Source organism: Mesocricetus auratus, unplaced genomic scaffold, assembly GCF_017639785.1.
Source record: "Mesocricetus auratus isolate SY011 unplaced genomic scaffold, BCM_Maur_2.0 Super-Scaffold_4256, whole genome shotgun sequence".
Lineage (NCBI taxonomy): Eukaryota > Metazoa > Chordata > Mammalia > Rodentia > Cricetidae > Mesocricetus > Mesocricetus auratus.
The window spans coordinates 117,334,275-117,349,991 of NW_024429182.1; the positions used below are offsets into that span (position 1 = coordinate 117,334,275).

The window sequence follows — 15,717 nt, forward strand, 5'->3', positions numbered from 1 at the left end:
TCAGGTCTCATACGCCTTAAGGCTATACAGAAGGTTTCCTAAAGGGCAAGAGGGTGGCAGTCAGCTGTCATGCTAGAGTGACTGGCGTCCCATTTGCCTGGGGCAGCCCTGTTTGCACCTCCTGCCTCAGTGTGATTACTAACAGTTGCCCGTCTCTGTCTGGGTTAGATGCTGCAGGCCAGGGGTCCCCATGACGTTCTTGTTCATCCTAGACTGCAGGAAGATGACTGGAAGAGCTTGCCTTGCTCTGTTGGCCAAGCTGGGGGACTTTAAACATGTCCATTATTCTCTCTGGTGGCAGAGGCTTCATGTCTAACTCGGGGACTTAGGTCAGATTGTCCATTACAGGTGGGTTGGAAGTGAGAGGCTATCCCGGGCGGGGGTTCCACTCAGCCCACAGGGTAATGAGCCTTTGACTGACTGTCCTCTAGGAACCCACCACATTCTGCCAGATCTCTCCCGGTCCCACAGATCTGTGCCACAGCGCATTTGTGTCTCCCGGTTTCTGTCTGTCTCAGAGCTCCAGGCCAAGTGGGACCTGATGCCTGTCCACCCACCTCTCCTCCCCTTCCCTCTTCTAGTCAGACCATTCTTCAGCTTGCACTTCATAGCTGGGTGTAGTTTGTGACAAATAACTAAATCCTCAGTGATTTTCTCTATATAGCCTACACGGTGATGGTATCAGGGTTGTCATATTAGGGATCTCACTGCAAATGCCTGGCTCATGGAGAGATTCCCCAGGGCATTATGACATTTACTTCTCTGTCTCACGATTAACTTTCTGGAGAACTCAACCCAAGTCCTCACAGGGTCATTCGAGAACTAAATGGAATTGATTTGCCAACATGAAACCCTCAGAGGCTTCCTTTCTCTAGATTTCTGTTGCTGGAAGTTTCTGTGAAAACTCATTGCTTAGTTTCACCCCAAACTCCCTGTTTCACTGTTCACAGGACTAATGTACAGGATGAAGCAATGTGGATACTCTGAGCCCTCTAAAGTGATCACACAGCTGCTCTGAAGATCTTGATCCTAGCAAGGCCAAGCTGCCAAACTGGCCTTGAACTTCTTCCTAATCCCCAGTCCTTCAGTCCTGATCCTAGGAGTGTTGCCTCAAGCCGAATATCAGAGAACATCAGCTTTATAGACACTCAACTAAATGGAGACTTATCCTTCCTGAACTAAGAGTTCTCTCTCTCTCTCTCTCTCTCTCTCTCTCTCTCTCTCTCTCTCTCTCTCTCTCTCTCTCTCTCTCTCTCTCTCTCTCTCTCTCTCTCTCTCTCTCTCTCTCTCTCTCTCTCTCTCTCTGACAAGGGACTCACTATGCAGTCAGGCTGGCCTTGAACTCACAGATCTACTTGTCTCTTCCTCCCCAGTGCTGAGATTAAAGGTGTTCTCCATCATGCCTGGTCTGATGCTCTCTCCGTCTCTTTGGTTTTTTTCTTTTTCTGGGTTTTTGAGACAGTGTTTCTCTGTGTAACAGTCCTGGCTGCCCTGGAATTTACTTTGTAGACCAGGCTGGTCTCAGAGATACGCCTGCCTTTGTCTCCTGAGTGCTGGGATTAAAGGGGTGTGCCACCACCATCCAGTGATACTCCTTTTGACAAAGGAGTGATTGTCTCTGATTCTCAGACCCTAAAGGACTTTAGGAGGTGGTAGAAAGGCTCAGGCCCGTGATAGGAGTCAACAAATGTTAAGTTTCCTTGTCTTTTATCCTGTTCTCTTCCTGGCTGCTAAGTATAGACCGTTTTCTGTGGGGCAAGATAAACAAGCTAAAGAATCTTCAGTTTGTGAATAAATGACTCCAAGGCTGAAGCCGTGGCTTGGTTGGTAGAAGGTTTCCCTAGTGTATCTGAAGCCCTGAGTTCAATTCCTAGCACTGCATAAACAGACATGGTGGAACCTACCTGTAATCCCAGCACTCTAGATGCGGAGGCAGATGAGGCTGTAGAGATGGCTCTGTGGTTAAGAGCACTGTCTGTTCTTCTTGAGGACCTGGGTTCAATCCCCAGCACCCACTCGGCAGCTCACAATGGCCTGTAACTCCAGTTCCAGGGAATCCAATGCCGTCTTCTGACAGGGAGCTCACATGGCATACACACATGCAGGCAAAACACACATGAACATCAAATAAAATTTAAAAAATAAAAAAAGATCCCAGGCCTCCTCATTGACTCTCACATTCAGGGGGTCTGGATTGGTCCCATGCTGGCCTCCCAGCTGTCAGTCTGGGGTCCAAGAGCTCTCCCCTGTTCGGATCAGCTGTCTCTGCTGGTTTTGCCAGCCCATTCTTTGCCAATTTGCTCTTCGTTCCTCTCTCTCTGTCGCTGGGTTCCTTGGGTTCTGTTCAGTATTTAACTGTGGGTGTTTGCCTCTGCTTCCATCAGTCACTGGATGAAGGCTCCAGGATGGTTATAGACATCAAGTTCACTATCAGGAATGGGCATTTGAGGTGGTCTCTACACTATTGCTTAGCTTGCCAATTGGTGTCATCCATTTAGATCACTAGAGGTCACAATGGTGCCTGATCTGGACTACCTATGGGGTCCTGAGCAATGGATCAGTGTTTATTCCTCGAATACTAACAGACATCGTGTGTCCATAACACAAAGAGGGATGCTCTCTCTGCCTGGACTCTTAGGGGAGTGCCTGGACCCTACCCTGAGTGAAATGACAGACCCTAGATATCCCCTATGCAGAAGGAATTGGCAATAGGGTGGGAGGATGGGGGGGATGGTGGGGGCTACGGGAGGAGGGGAGGGAGAGGGAACTGGGATTGACATGTAGAACAAGCTATTTAAAATTAAAATTAAAAGAAAAAAAGAAAGGGGGAGGGCAGGAAACAGTAGGTAGAAGGGAAAAAATCATCAATGTCTGACCTAATTCAAGGCTGAGAAATGAAATTAGAACTGCTGTGATGGTGCATGCCTGTAGTCCTAGCTGAGGCAAGGTGGTTGCTCAAAGTCGAAGGCCCCACCTCCAATATAATACTATCAAAATAAATGATAAATGAAAAAAAAAAGAGGTGGAAGGGGGAGGGTCAGGACTCCAGCATGACCCTTTGCTACACAGTGAGTTTGAGGGTCACCTGGGCTACATGAAACCTGGTCTCAAAAAGAGCTGCTGCTTGGAGAAATCACGCTTTTGCTCACGCTTTTGAGGGTCTGAAACTTGAAGAGGAACCAGGGCAATCCTCACCAGGGATCTCCATGAAGTTACAGTCAGATGGTGGCTGTCGTCACCTGCAGGCTTAACTGGGCTGGGTGTACACCATGACTCACTCATGTGACTGGCGGCTAAGGCGGGCTATTGTCCGCAGCTCCATCTGCGACTGTCAATCAGACCCCTGCATGGGCCTCTCCAGGACTGTCTCCATTAGTTAGATTTCTTACAGGGTCTACGATCAAACTCTAGTACTGAAAAGGGGTTGGTGGTGGACCTGAACTGTGTATCTCTTTGGAGAGAGTGACAAAGTTGTCATTGGCTAGCGTGTGGGACAGAGAAATTATTAAGGCCATCTTCGTCACATCCCCCAAGTCTTAACATAAGTCAGGCTTTTAGCTGTCAGGATTCCTGGGCACAAGCTAGGAAAATGTGCTGGTCAGTGGAGACACCCTGTTGGGCGGTTTTGGGGTTCCCAGAATTAACAGAGGCTGGAAGGCCAGTATAGAAGCTGGGCCAGGACCAAGGAGCTTCAGAAGGCTGGGCAGCAGGTCCCCCATGCAGGAGAAAGTTTATGTACTGTGGTATCCAGCACAGGCCCATGGAGGGGCACTGATGGTTAGCAATGACTATGACCCAAGGGCCCAGCTTTCTGGCAGCACCCCATAAAAAGGGAAGCTGAAGAAGAGCAAAGGGGCCCCAGGAGGGCCCTGTAAAAGTTCTGTTGGCCTCCTGTGGAGACTGTGCATCGTGGGAGACTCTCCAGAGAAGAGCTGAGGTCTCTGAGGGGCCCAGAAAGGGCGAGTCTGGGTATTTGCAAACTACTGTGCTCCCCAGACAACCTGCTGTCACAGATGAGCCCCCACCTCCACCCCCTGTGGAATACGGGCCTGAGGTGCTAACGGCAAGGCCCTTCAAAGAATGCCTCATGGAGGTATGACAGATTTTTTTCCTCTCAAAACCAAAAGAACTATTTTTAAATTTTGTAATTATATTTGTAACGTCTGACTGGGCAATACAGGCACTGAAAGCATGTGAACAGGAACAGTGAGACAGTCCGGTGCTCATTTAATCCTCAGGGTCCTCTACCCAGACCGATCCTAGTGCCTTGGCATGGTCCCTTGGACATTTTTCCTTTCGGAGTTTTTATTTATTTATTTTTGAGGCACAAATTCTCTCTGTAGACCTGGGCTGCCCTCGAACCCTCTGTGTAGACCAAGCTAACCTCAAACTTGCAGAGATCCACCTGCCCGTGCCTTCCAAGTGCTGGGATTGAAGGCGTGGGCCGCCATTTTCACACTGAGCTTCAGGTTTTATTTCAGTAAGTCAGCTTCGAGTTCAGGCGCATGGTTTCTGATCTTCACTCCCGCCCATCACCAGCGCCCTTTGCTCTTTGCAAAGCCAAGACCCATCCCTTCTGTTTATACACATGTGGTGGATAGCCCTCTGGCTAATGTGGGTATGTGACACATTGACACTCATGAACCTTCACATGCCGTCACCTAGCATTGTTCTTTCCCCTCCAGTTGTCCATTTTTTCATTTTTGTACCCTTCTGGGGTTGTGATTATTATTTTTAAATCACATCATTTACTTATTTATGTATTCTGTGTGTGTGTGTGTGTGTGTGTGTGTGTGTGTGTGCACATGTGTCACAGTGCACCCATGGAAGTCAGAGGACAACTTGCAGGAGTTTGCTCTTCTTCCACTATATGTATTTAAGGGATAACCAGTCGCTGTGCTTAGAGGCCACTGCCTTTACCTGCTGAGCCGACCTATCTCAGCAACCCTAGTCCTCTGTTCTGATTCAGGACCCGTCAAGCCTTAACCGATATTTTATGTACTTTTTGTTTAACCCCAAGTGGTTCCTCTCCCTTTTTGGCCAGCCATGACGTCTTTAGTTTGTTCATGGTTTTTGGTTTTGTTTTGTTTTTGAGACGGGTCTCATGTAGCCCAGGCTCTCATTATCTTGCAATGTAGCCAAGGATAACCTTGAACTTCTGATCCTCTTTCCCCATCTCCCAAGTGCTGGGATTGTAGACCTGTGACAGTATGCTTGGTTTGTGTGCTACTGGGGACCCATTCAAGGGCTTCAAGCGTGCTAACTGACCATACTACTGTTGTGGGAACTCATTCAGCCAATAGTCTTTGAGGCACAAGCCCCTTCAGGGCGGAGTCTCAGGCGCTACATGCTGACTTGGAAAGCGAGCTCTCTCTCCTGGGTGGTGGTGGGGATTGGGTCACAGCTTCCAGCGCTCTGGGCAGAAGACCTCAGCAGGGGTTCTCCAAATTATTTTGTTATCCATGAGTGATTCCCAAATAAATACCTGACTTCCCTTTATCCGGGCTTTTGTGGACTTTCTTACAATTACATACCACCAAGAGAGCTATACATCCAACCCATACCTACAGTGTTGTTAAGAATCCAGGCCAGGTGTTCTCCAGTCTTCTTCATAATGGCATTTAGGGCACACACTTTGGCAGGATGGGCACAGAGGCCAAGCTGTTTTCCTTGGAGCAGTGGTCGGCAAGCATGTCACACCCAGTGCCCTGTGGTTGGTGCGTTTACCTTTGAGCCCACACAGCCATTAGAAGAGATCATTTTGGAGGCCTGTGTCTTCACTGCACAAGTCACCCACATTTCGACAGGAAGTATGGGGAAGGGGCACCCTCAGTCACTCAAGGGACTTCAGGGGATGGGAGCAAGACCAAAATTCCCTGCCATGTGGTCCTAAGGCCATGAGCTGGCTGTCCTGGGCCCACTTACTTTTGATGACTCTTCAGGAGTTTCTAAGGGGATCTCTGCTATCCATTACCACAGAAGCCACCCCTAATTATATCCAAGACATGTCTCGAGTTGCAAAGGATTTTCCCATTTATTTCTAGCTGCGAATATTAAGGACTTCTGCTTCACCAAGTACGCAGAGTTAAAGGCATCGAGTGCGCCAGAGTAAGCTGTGTTATCACTGCCATTCTCGTCGTATGAACCGGTAGAGAGTGGTTCAGCCAGCGGTCACCAGTGGAGGATGTGGCACTTTGGCTCTGAGTCAGTGCTAAGCGCCAGAGACTTATGAGACTGTTGACCAGTCTGAGAATGCTCGACCCCCCAGCCTACTGCTCCTGCACAACATCAGGCTTTACGAGATCCCAGACAAAAAAATGCAAGGGTGGCGATGATCTGCCAAGAGGACAGAGCCACAGGGGTGACCAGTCCTGTGCCCCTCCCCCAGCACAGCCACAGTGGCACCGACTTTGCTCAGTAAACACATCTTCTCCGCTCCGTGCCCCTGTGGAGCTCCACCCTGCCCCTCCCTGGCTGTGGAAAGAACCATCCTAGTCCACAGCTCCCCACTGCTCAAGGAATGCCCACCTTCAGAGGAAGTTCCTCCAGTAAAGTCCTGCCTACCCAACAGACCTGAGCAGTAGATCCTTGAACCCAGGTCCCTAAGGACAAACCCTGACTTCCACCTGCAGGCGGTCAGTAGATGTCCTAGATTGGAGAAGGCTGTGGGGAGGAAGGAGGTCTGGAATCACCTGACAAAGGCGTGTGAGATGAGAAAACGCAGGAGTCTTACCGCCTGCCCTGAAAACCCCACATCGAAGTTCACCTCTTCCGTGAAGCTCACCCTGAACACCCAAGTGCTCACCAAGCTCCCTGTAACGGAAGGAGCAAGGCTTGTCTGCTTTGACCCCTGGGACAAAGCTGTGCTTCCTCTTTGGTGTGGGGAGGGCCGCCATCCGTAGGCCTAGTCCTGAGCTGTGTATGCAGTGGTTTCTCAAGCAAGCAAATTGAAAGGATTCATTCATTTGTTCACTCGGAAAAACCATCCATTAGCAACTACCTAGCGTTAGATTCTCTCCCTTTCCCCCTTCAAGCTCTCTCCTCCCCTTTTTTCTTTCTCCTTCTCTCATGTGCTATATGCATGTATACATATATATGTGAGTGCACATGCGTAGGCAAGAGGTCACTATCAAGTGTCTTCTGCAATTGCTCTTCATCTTGTTTTATGAGGCAGCCTCTCACTGAGCTTGACGTTGACTGACTTTTGGCAAGGCCAGCCTGGCCAGCAAGCCCCGACAGCCTCCTGTCTTTCCTCCCCAGCGCTGGGATTACGTGTGACGGGTGCACACCATTGCTCCTGGCTTTGTGTGTGTGCACTGGGGACCCTCCCATGCTTGCATGGCAAATGTCTCACACACAGAGCCACCTTCCCGGTACCCTCAACTCTCTCCTCAGTCTCATGTACTCCAGGCTGGTCTTAAAGTCAGCATCCTCAGGCAAGGATGACACGGGGTTCCCAGTCCTCCTGCCTTCACAGGGGTGTGCTACCAGATGTGGCATGGAATGGAGCGAGGTTCTCTTCTGGGTTCCTGTCATCTCAGACCTGACATTCTAGAGCTGGGCACAGACCCTCGACAGAAAAAAAAAGTGCATATAAATGTCCATGTCTGGGGAAATAACACAAGAAGAAGCAGATAAAGAACGTTATAGAGATTGTGGTAGGAGAAAGTAGAGACAGTGCCAGTGGCAAGAAACTTCGCATTTTAATGTTCTCTGACTCCAGCACCATGAAGCCAGATACTCTAGAAAGCCTGGTCTCACCCAAGATGGCAGCTTACAGGCCTGGTGTTATGTTAACTGGAGGGAGAATGTCCTAGGAGATGACATTTTTTCCTAGGCTTCTGGGACAGTGGCCATTTTTTTCTCCCAGGGGTATTAGAACTATTGGCTACTGGAGGCAGAAACTGGGAGTTTGGCCCACCAAACATGTAGACAAGGCAAGGGACAGCTGTTGGGATGTTTGAAGAAGGGTGATAGCCTCAAAATGCTGCGGGTGACACTGGACACTGGCAGCTGAGCTGGGGGTGGGGTGGGGGGAACGAGGTAATACCTTCACAGTATACTCAGCCTTCTCTCCCCTGCCCTTCCCCTTCTCTGAGCAACCACTGCCCCCCATTTACTCCCTGCTTCGTGTTCCATAGTTATCTGATGTCTGAAATCACAAGCCAAACTCCATTTATATCACCTTTCCTAACAATTATGGTGTCCACATATCTATATGTGTGATAAAGCTTAATTTATTAGTTGACCACAGTAAGGAACGAACAATAATGACTAACAATAAAATGGAACAAGTATAACAATGCACTGTAATAAAAGTCATTTAAACACCTATGAATTGTTTCCTTCTGGAAAATTTCATTATTTTTAAAATTTATTTTGTTTTTAAGTGTGTGTGTGTGTGTGTGTGTGTGTGTGTGTGTGTGTGTGTGTGTGTGTGTGTGTGTGTGTACCTATGGAGACCAGAGGGGTCAGATCCCCTGGTGCTGGAGTTACAGGCAGTTGTGAGCTACCTGATCCTTCTGGGAGAGTAAACCGTGTTCTTAACCACAGAACTGTCTTCTTATCCCCTCATTAAATCCCAGCTGAATGCAGAAAGGGACAACACAGATAGATGAGGTTGCCCTACCCACCTATTGTGTTTGTGTATTGCCAGCCTCGCCCACTGTCCCTGGCTCCAAGGACAGGCATTTTGTCCCCTTCCATTCCCTGCTGTCCCCTGGGGCACAGTGTGGAGCCTGACTCACAGTAGGTGATGAGAGACTGTCACTCCTTCCTCCCCAGGCCTTCTGAGGCACTCCCAGGTCTTACTTTGTCACTACCCCATGCTGAAGAGGGAGACTTGACATAATTCATCGCTTCTGGAAGTGAGGGGCACTGGAGAAATGGTTCAGGTTTTCAGAGTGTTTCCTGTTCTTCCAGAGGACCTGAGTTCAGTTCCCAGCACCTATGTTGGTAACTCTAGCTCCAGGGGATCCGATGCCATCTTGTGACCTCCACAGCATTCACTCCCCCAACTCATTAAAAAAAAAAAAGACATAATCTCTGTCTTTTTAAAAAAGTAATTTTAGATTATTTTTCTTTTTATTGAGAAAACAAATTTTATCATTCAAAAAGGGAAACAATTTGTATTTTCCAAAACCAGAATTTGAACATTTTTGACTATATACAATAAGTTCCAATTCAAAAGAAATGAGCAGCTGTAAAACTGATTCCAGTTGAATCTCTTAAGGTTAAGATCCCAGCCTCCACACCCTGTGATCTTAATCCCAGCACTCAGGAGGCAGAGGCAGAAGGATCTGAGTTTGAGGCCAGCCTGGTCTACAGAGAGTGTTCCAGGACACCAGGGTTATACACAGAAACCCTGTCTCAAAAAACCAAAAACAACTCCCCCAAGGCAATATGCATTTAGAGTGGCTTAAATGGAAGCATGACTGTCCCTCCACCCCTCAGACCTCTGATTAGAATTGGAAGTCTTTGGTGTAAAGATTTGCCCTGGCTGGCCTAGAAGTCAAAGAGTTCTACCTGCTAGATACACTAGATTGCTAGTCAGAAAGCCCCAGAATCTACTTGCCTCTTGACCCTCAATGGTAGAGTTACAGGTACGGTTGTGCCCAAATTCTGAACCAAAATCACCAAGAGGCCCATTTCAATGCAAAAGCAAAGCGTCTTTTATTGTAGATGTTTAACAAGCTAACCCCATTAGGTTGGGCCCTTCACCCCGCCACCATGGCGGAAGGCTGAAGAAAGACCCCCAAGCAACCTCGAGGCAGGGACCTTAAAGGGCAGCTTAAGGGGAGTGTCTAGGGGCATGAAACAGTCTCAGGATTGGTGTGCTTCCAGGTTTGGGTGACCCGCCCTGTGTTGATTGGTCAACTGGTTGTTATGGCCCATAGGCCCTCCCAGGGCGGTTGCTATGCTCTGCAGGTCACTGTTGTGCACTGTCCGTAAAGCACACCCAGAGCTGTAAAGCACAGCCACACCAGCTAACTTCTGATTGGTTCCTTGCCACGAGGAGGGCATCTGACCTTAGTGACCAGGACAGGAGCTGCAAGGTCATGCAAGCACATGGTAGCCTGTCATGGCTGCTAAAATGGGGGACTGGTCACTACAGTACACGGGCCATATCTGGCTTTTTTACATGGATGCTGGAAATTCAAACTCAGATCTTCATGCTCACATAACAAGTGCTCCCCAGTCCTGCAACAAATGCATTCTAGGAGGAGCATAGCCAATGTATCATAAGGGAAACAGGCAGGGCAGCTAGAGTCCCAGCACTTGTGAGACTGGCAAGGAAACCTTAGGATCTGTGGAAAGCTTTGTGCTACAAAGTGAAACTGGAAAGAAAGATGAGTCGGAGAGATGGCTCCAGGATTAAGTGCACTTGTTCTTGTAGAAGACATGGGTTCAATTCCCAGCACCCACGCATGACGCACACGCGGGCAAAACACACATAAAATAAAATCAGTAAATCTTTTATAGTTTTTTTTAAATTAAAATAAAAAGGAAAGAAGAAAATCACTTTTCTTTAAACTATGATCCCAAAGGGCTGGAGAGATGGCTCAGCGATTATTAGCACTGGCTACTCGTCCAAAGGACCTAGGTTCAAGTCCCAGCATTCACCTTTCTGGCATCCGCTGGCACAAATACACAAGTGGTGCCTAGACACACAGGAAGGCAAAAACACCCACACACATCAGAATTAAAAATTAAAAATAAATTACCCCAGTGGAGTCCAGGAGCACATCTGGTGATCCCAGCACTCGGGAGGTGGAGACAGAAGAGGCACTTTGAAGACAGCCTGGGGTAAACAGCAAGTTCAAACCCAGCCTGGGCTATAATATTAGGCCCAAAACAATAAAAATAAAAAAAATCTATCAGTTTTCTCATTTGAAGACACTCAGAACACTAAGGATACTCAGAATAATATATCTCACACAGCGAATAAATGATCTCATTTTTGTTTTGGCTTTTTTTTTTTTTGAGACAGGATTTTGCTACTGAAGACAGGCTGGCCACTCCCCCTGCCTCAGCCTCCTGAGCGCTGGAATTACAGGTGTGTTTCCACAGACAGCCATAATTGTGATATTTAAAAGCCAGACTTGCCGGGCTGTGGTGGCACACGCCTTTAATCCCAGCACTCAGGAGGCAGAGGCAGGCGGATCTCTGTGAGTTCGAGGCCAGGCTGGACCGACAGCCTCCAAACAATACAGAGAAACCCTGTCTCGTAAAAACCAAAAAAAAAAAAAAAAAAAAAAGAAAAAGAAAAAAAAGCCAGACTTCTTGTCACCCCCATCCGTCAAGAGGATATGCCTTACGCCTTACTTTCTTCCGGGACCCTGAGCGCTCCGAGGGCACGGGCACTGCAGCAATCTCCAGAGCTGGCACTGCAGACCTGCTTTTACACCTCAGCATCCCCCTCCTGCGTCAAGACTTCCTGCCTTGGTGCTATCGTGCTGAATAAAATCTATCACTCAGCCGAAAGTCACTAAGGGAAGGGAGGGGGGCTGCCTTATTTTTTTTAACGCCCTTTTCTATACTGATATAGAAAAAGCGTACAAATTGAGGACCAACCGAGGAGGGCCATCACACCCGAAGTACACCCTAGTTACAACACGACACATTTGTCACACATTCCAACACTACAGCACTGAGAAATGCAAATGGAATTTGTCAGTAAGAAAGAATTCGTAAAAACATGAAATCTTTCCACTTACATAAAGGCATGGCACCCTTTCCTTCAATCTTTCTTATATGTAATACTGTTTTACAGCTGGATAATATTAATGTATACACGTCCTTACTGCCTGCTACACAGGTCAGCTACCACGCTGTGGTTACCAATACACTACACAGTGCGTCCCCAAGACCTGAGCCCATCTCCACTCGCCCTGTCTGTAACTGTACCTGCGATCTTTATGGCTACGGGATCCTCTGAAACTGGAACAATCCCTTCTTTGATTTCCACCTGCTTTTCAGAGGCCAGGGATTCGGGGGTGGGAGGTAGGGAGGGACATGACACAGGCTTAGTTTCCACATATGCCATAGGCGAGGAGGAAGAGGGCTTAGAATCATGAAAGAGGCTAGCCCAGGACTTTGCAGGCTGGCTAATGGGAATGGCCCCAGATGCAGACAGCACATTGTCGGCAGGAGGTGACTGGTTCTCAGGCTTTGCAGGGTCCAAGTCTGTGCCCTCCTCAGTGTGCAACTCTACCCCATTAGCAGCAGTGCCCTCGCCCAAGGATTCAAGTAGTTTTCCATTAGCAACTGCAAGATTCTCGGTAGTATCGGTGCCAACGTGGGGCTGTGCCACAGCTGTCCTTAGAAGGCTGTCCGCAGGGAGGCAGGGTTGCTCAAAGTCAGTTCCACCGCAGCCTTGAGCAGCCCTGCAGTCCTGGCATCACCACCTAGTGTTCTGGGGAAAGGACTGTCAGGCACAGGGTCGCTGATGAAGTCCATGGGATTCTGAGGGCTGTCACAAGTCCTGGGTGTGACTGAAGGAAGCATGGCCGTTGACCAGGGCAGCTGGGGAAACACCCTCATCACCGCCATCTTTTAGGTAACTGTAGTACCGGGGGGGGGGGGGGTCTTCTTTTACGCTCCCTTTGACCAAGACCACCATCATTCTCCAAGGCTTCTGCCTCTATGTTAGAGCTGTTTTCCAGGGCCATGCCTGCGCCTGGGTGCTGGTCTTTCTGGAAGCTGTACAACCAAGAATAAACTCAGGTGCCCGAGGAGTCAAGGTGCTTGAAACACTGTAGGTAGGGGGTTCTCGGCAAACTGTCACTTAGTTTGGTGACTCGATCCTCTGATGTTCTTGTCCTGCATCTTCAGTCTGTATGCCGCACAGAGTCCCACTGTATGGAGGGAGCTCAACTGAAGAGCAGGGAGTCACAAAAAACTGATTGAATTCAGCAGTGCTGAAATCGCCAAAAATACACTGCGGATTGTGAAGGGCCGTGGCGCCGGTCTCAGTGAGGCTCGGCACTACCCCTGCTCCTCATGCTGCGTCCCTGCTGTCTTCTTGCCGCACAGACACGCTCCCATTGGCTGCCACGCCTGCGCCTTATTTTTCTTTTTATGCTTGTGTCTTGCCTGCATGCATGATGCCTGTGCACAGATGCCACACATGCAGTGCCCACACACACCAGAAGAGGGCGTCGGATACCTAGAACTGGAGTTGTGGGTTGTTGTGTGCTGAGAATCAAGCCTGGGTCCAAGCAAGAGCAGCAAGTACGCTTTACTGATAAGCCATCTCTCCAGGGCCATCATCTATATGGGACGATTCGGCCCATGACTCCACGACACCGCCCCGTCTCATTCTAAAAGTCCCTGCCCTACCTACCCTCAACCTCAGGCCTGCAGAGACTGGGCCTTCAAGCCTTCAGAACTAATGTCAGCAGCTGGCGTTCACGGCCTCACCTTGACGGCTGTGCAGGGCACAGAGGGAGGGTGCCTTTGAGGGAGCACAGGCGACACAGGCGCCATCAATGGTGTGACTAGGAGGATACTGAGTGTGGTAAGGAGAAGGGGGGCTGTAGGAAGAGGAGGGGTTCTGTAGGCCCATTTCCTGTGACTATCACTGAACACCATAAGCAGGGCAATTTAAAAACACAAGAGGTTTATTCAGGTCACAGTTTTGGAGTCTGGAAGTCCAAGGTCCAGGGAGCCCACCAGGCGAAGGCTTTCTTGCTGGTGGGCAATCTACAAGTAGTATGCGGGACCACACAGTGAGAAATGAGCTCACCCAAGGGACAGTCAAGGCGGCTCTCATAACAGCCACTTCAGATCGCCATGAACCCACTAACTCAGAGTCCTCCCGACCTAGCACCCCTCCGAGAGGCAACCCCTGGTCTCGTGGATTGACGCTTCATAGTGGGGACTAAAGGTCAACACGAACTTTGGTAGGAACATTCAATCCATAGTAGAACGCTGGAGGAGAGGTTAAGGAATCAGAAGCAGAGACTGCCAACACTACGTAGGGTGTGGTCCACAGAGTTGAGTGAAGCCATTCCGTGGTTGAGGGTGAAGACTTCAGGCGAGTAGGGGAAACAGGGGCAGGGACTGTGAACTGGATGGCTTCCCTTGAGCAAGGGCCTTTTGCCCCCACAAACGGCCTTTGAGATGCCCATTCACACGCATTGAGTCTTCAAGCCCACAGGGACTAAGAATTTTCTAGAGATCACCCAGCAAGGGGAAGCAGACACAAGGTCAAAATGTAAGTTCTACGGTCTTCCCACCATTCCACACTGGTGGATGGGCTTTGCGTCTTCAAAACCCAGGTATTATTGTTCTCATTTGACAGATCAGTAGAGATGTGGGGACGTACACCTTGCTCAGGGACACCCACGTGCTTAACAAGTTGAAGTGTGCATTGTAGCTGCAGCCTTGCATGCACGAGGCCCTAACCTGAATCCCCAGTACTGCCAAAAAAGAAAGGGAGGAAGTATGTGTCTTGAGACAGGGTCTTACCAGAACAGGTGGGCCTGGAACTTGCTATGTAGACCAGGCTGGCCTCAATCTCATAGAGATCCACCTGCCTCTGTCTCTTGAGTGCTGGTGTGAACCCCCATAACCAGCCCAGTAGCTTCTTGGAATAAGAAAGTGGGGTCAGGAGTGTAACTCAGGGCTAGAGTCCATGCCTAGTATGCACAGGCCCACAGGGACGCTAGGGGACTCTGTTAGAGGTGCAGCTCAGCCTGTGACACACAGTCCTTAGCACGAGTGTGACACCTCGGCTTCCTTCTCTAACGTCAAGATGGTCATCCTGCTGAACAGACCTCTCACATATCCCTGCCAGATCTGTTCTCAGAAACCGTCCTTCCCAGTCTCTCCCATCAGCGGCTGTTCTGCGGAGCCTAGAGGTCCGAGGATCTGGCCACACGCTGGCCGCAGTCTTCTCTTGGCTCTGCTGCTCTCCATTGCCATGCGCTTAGATGTCATCCCTAGTGAGGATGTGCTGACCTGACATCAAGCCTCTTCCTTCCTCTGGCCATGGAGGGTCTCAGCCTTTGAAATAAGATGGCCAGGGGTTTGAATCTCCAGTTAGGCCTTTAGCCTGCCTGAGAGCTCAGTTTTCACTTCCAACATGTGACTACAATAGCCACTTTGTGAATTGGTGCAAGTTTAAAGCTACACAATAGACTCTTACTAAATGCTCCCTTTTGCTGGCGAGGCTTCTGTGGTGTCTGGCTGTTTTCACATAGGACAATGTCCGCTGAGGACCTTGGTACCCCATGCTGGCATAGCGGAGCCCCTGGAGTTCCCAACACACTGACCAGTGCTCAATCTCACATGTTAGGAGCAAAAAGGGCTGTAAATCCGGTGCTGATGGAAGTCGTGAAAGGACTTGCCCCTGGCATGTGGAGTGTATGATTTGTGTGGTGGGGACTTCCTAGGGGAGATCTAGTGAGGTATGAAAATCATCTTGCCTCTAGGAATTCATAGACACATGCAAAGACCTGTGTACCTGTATGTTCATGCCACTAAGTGTCTACGATTCCAGCTTTAGTATCCAACGATGGGAATTGTCTTGATCAAGCATGGCATTACCCTGCTTTTAAAAAGGATGCTGGGCCTGGCAGATGGCTCAGCTTGTAAATATCCTGACATCAGGCCTGAAGGCTTGAGTTAGATCCTCAGACCTGCATGGCGGAAAGAGCCAACTTCCACAAGTTGTCCTCTGGCCTTCACATGAACATACCACAACACAGGCAT

General features: G+C 49.2%; 1 pseudogene; it reads right to left on the bottom strand.

The window, feature by feature from the left end:
* LOC121134165 overlaps positions 1-15,717 on the bottom strand; it is a 17,819-nt pseudogene continuing 2,102 nt past the window's right edge.